The 3,875-nt window shown below is 39.3% G+C and overlaps 1 long non-coding RNA gene across 1 annotated transcript; it reads right to left on the minus strand.

Annotated features, from left to right (window-relative positions):
* Positions 1-2,478: 2,478 nt before the first annotated feature.
* On the minus strand, positions 2,479-3,098 carry LOC114545626 (uncharacterized). Its single transcript, XR_003690913.1, has 3 exons — positions 3,043-3,098; positions 2,664-2,758; positions 2,479-2,566 (listed from the first exon to the last, which is right to left on the minus strand). It is a non-coding gene; the product is annotated as an uncharacterized LOC114545626 (long non-coding RNA).
* Positions 3,099-3,875: the final 777 nt, after the last annotated feature.

Consider the following 3,875-nt stretch of genomic DNA (forward strand, 5'->3'; position numbering starts at 1 on the left):
CTCCTCTGTTGTCAGTAAGCAGAAGACAGATATCAGGCTGGTAAAGACTACATTTCCTTCCTCTTTTGATCATTAATATGCAGGAAGAGCCAAATGCCAGTACATAGAGTACCCACAACACAATAAAGTTATGTTTTTTACAAACTATAAACTTAAAAAAGAGAGTAAGAAACTAATATTGACGTGTTGTTAGAAAAACCTGTTTCACCACCAACATCCCACCGACACCAGAAAAGAGCATTCATAAAGAGAAGAGAAAAAGCAGACAGACAGTTCATCTCTATGTGCACTGATTCAGGATGTCACACAGTCTGCAGGTGTAGTGATGGAACAGGAATGTATTTGACCTGTGAACCATGAGGCAGTTACATTGAACAGAATGAAGAGCAGAGTATTAATCATAAGAGGGGAATGGAAAATGACATCTTTGTTTTTTCTTAGTTTGTCTCTTCTCTGTTCTCTCTGTGGTCAGGTTGCTTCTCTTTGCAGAGAAATGCAGAACACTGAGGTGTAAGAAACTCACATGCATGTTAGTGTTAACTAAACATGGATATGTAACAAAACAAGGGGTAAAATTATATAAAAAGTTTTAATGACTTTGGTGGACTTGTTTAGGTGGATCTGTTGGATAAACAGTGTGCAGAGATGTCCTACATTTAAAATGGGATAAAACAGGAAACTAGAAGGGCAACTCTGAGAGTGGAGACCTCCACCAAGTCATGCCCTATTTCACAATGCTAATGTAGTGAGATTTTTCCCAGTCTCAAACAAATGTTTCTGATTATTCTGACACCACATAAATGCAATACAAAAGCCGTATCTCACAATGTTAATATAAGTGACAAATAATTTGTGTATCCTAACCGTAGTTCGGATGCGCCTCAAAATGTAACGGTTTCTTCCTAGGGCCGATCCACACCCTTTCACCAGGTTTCATGAAAATGGGGCCAGTACATTTTCTGTAATTCTGTTGACAGACAGAAAAAGGAAGGAACAAACAAACGTACAGACAAACTGAGTCAAAAAACATAACCTCCTTGGCGTATGTTTGATTTCTATGTGTGAAAATCTAAACTGTACATGGACTAATATTTGATGATTTCAGTTCACTGTCTCTGATTTGAACCAACATTATTGGCTCTGTCAACCAGGACAGGTACAAACCCAGAGGCTGCTCAGAGTTTTGAAAAGTTATTTATTATGTAGAATTTCAAAATACATTTTGCAACACATTTGTTCCTTAAGGCCTTTTTATAGTTGTGCGTCGAATCGACGGCGCAGGGTCCGTGGCATGGTAGCGTTGCATTTCCCCTAGTCATTTTCTGGTTCTCCTTCTCCATAAACAACATGAAATCAAGGAGAGGGCCAACCTTTCCTGTTACAGATTCCCCACCGTGGTCAGAAAACACAGGGGGGAAACTCTTTGTTTCTGTCACTATGACTCTAGAGTCGCTACTTGCTCCAATCGCTGCACTCTCACTTCTCCCCTACCACACACCCCCCACACACACACACACACACATGCGGCTCGGACGCACACCAGCCACACAAGTATAAACATAAGGCCACTTACAAAGGCTAATATGAGAGCTCTATGTGGAGCCTCCGCACAACTGTAAAACGGCCTTTAATGTCTATAAAATAACTAACTTTTTTGGAATTTTTTTTCATTAATTTGCAAATCACGTCCAAAAACTAAATACATTACATACAGCACAGGTAACCATTAGTTACTGAAGCATATTCCACTCTCAAAGGCATGAGTCCTTTCTATGCAATCATTGGAATCAAAACACAACAGAAGGCTGAGCCCAGTTAACTTTAAAAAGACATGGATAATTAGACCTACACCTTAGATTGAAGTGTGCCTAATTATATAGACAGCACATGCTATATAAATATACTATATATATATATATATATATATATATATATATATATATATATATATATATATATATATATATATAGCATATAGCCTAAAAGGGACAGAACTAACAAAAAACAGAAATGAGCAAAATAAGCAAAACAAAGATACCAGCAACCAAAATAAAAATAAAATATTATACAAAATGTATGTTGTATGTCATTTTTTTCTTTTCTTTTCAACCCCTTAACCCTTCCACCCGCCAAAAACATTTTCAGATGAACTTTATAAGGTACAAAATCAAATCATTTTCATCACTAAATGAAGTGCATCCTTCCTAGCCTTAAGCATAACATGGCCTAAAACTAACTCTACAGTAGAAAATAAGCTTGCATATACATCAGTAAGTCACAGAACACCTGAGCATCAGCTGATCTGGGAACAATAAATCATGTTTGACACCCGACATGATTCAATTCAAGCTGCCAACACCACATTCTTCTAAACGTTGTGCTACATGCTGCTGCTGACTCCTACCTGCTGCTGATACTCAAAACCGACAATAAAATCTTCTGGAGTTGAAGGTAAATGTATCCACTTCCCCCGCACCTCCTCCACAGCCTCGCTCTCCTCAGGGATATTTCAATGTCGTACTACTTTGTTTCCATCAGGTGAGTCCAGCCTCTGGTTCAGCTGCATCTGCAGAAAATCACATGAAACTGGTGTAAAGTTATGGATGGAACTGTGACTGTAAATCTGGAGTGGGCCTGTTTTATTTGATGCAGGAGGCTCTAACCTGACTGGACTTCACACCAGGACATCCTGCTCCTCTGGGTCTTCTGTCTGTGCTGCAGTGTCTGAGATGTTCTCATACGCAGGACAAGAGTCTAACTGATGGGGAGAGACGACAAAATGAGGACCTCGTTCATGAAAACTGCACTAAGAGTTAATCAAACAAAATTTCACATTTAAATGTAAATTATTTGCAAATATTGTGTCATGACCAAATACATTACTGGTTTCTACTCAGCAAGTTGTATTTAAACATGAATTTAAGTCACCCTTCTTTATTTTCAGAGCATGTATGAGCCTATTTTCAGAGCATGTATAAGTTATTATAACTGTGATATATGGGAAGATATCCAATACTCTCTCACTCACTCACTCTTACTCACCTCTATCTCTACAGGTCCATGTGGTCCAGTGGTGGAGCTCAGATTTTTCTTCTTCCTGGATTGAGCCCAACAACAACAAATACAGAATGTATGACATTTATCATACTTAATCTAAAGTAACTGAAAGATAGTTGAATAAAATAAAAGAGTGGTGACTGAACTGAAGGATGTTTCTGGTTTTACCTCGCCCACAGACTCAGGGGGAGCAGAGGAATCAGCATCAGGACCACCACAGTCAGCCTGATGATATTCATTATCATTGTTGAATTCCCTGGAAATATAGACAGATATGTGATACACCCTCATTAGTAGGATCAGATTGATGAATCTCTTTTGCCAGGTGAGACTGTCTGTTAATCAGTCAGTCAGTGTCATCCACCTCTCTGACATGATGGAGGTTCCTCCTGAACACACCTACAGAAAAACAGTCTGAAATGCACAATAGGAATGTTATTTTATTGTAACTAGTTATGGCCTGCTACATATTAACATGTGAATCAGGTCTGGTGCAGTAAAGAGGTCTTTGTGCAGGTGAAATTGGAGAACCTTACCTGCTACAACAGACAGATGTAAGGTGGAGTTCTGACTTCCTCTTCTGTTCTGGGCTTACAGTAATAATTCCCACTGTGTTCAGGTCTAACATCAGTGATGGTGAAGATCTGTCCTGATGCTTTTGGTGAGTCTTCATTCTCCTTGTACCAGGTGTAGTTAGCTGCTGGGTTAGCATCACTGCTACAGGTCAGAGTCACTGAACTGCCCTCCACTATCTCAGCAGAGGGACTCACTGACACAGAGGGAAGCTTTTGACCATCTGGAGGAGATTTAGAGAGACC

This window comes from Perca flavescens, chromosome 2 (genome assembly GCF_004354835.1).
Source record: "Perca flavescens isolate YP-PL-M2 chromosome 2, PFLA_1.0, whole genome shotgun sequence".
Classification (NCBI taxonomy): Eukaryota; Metazoa; Chordata; class Actinopteri; order Perciformes; family Percidae; genus Perca; species Perca flavescens.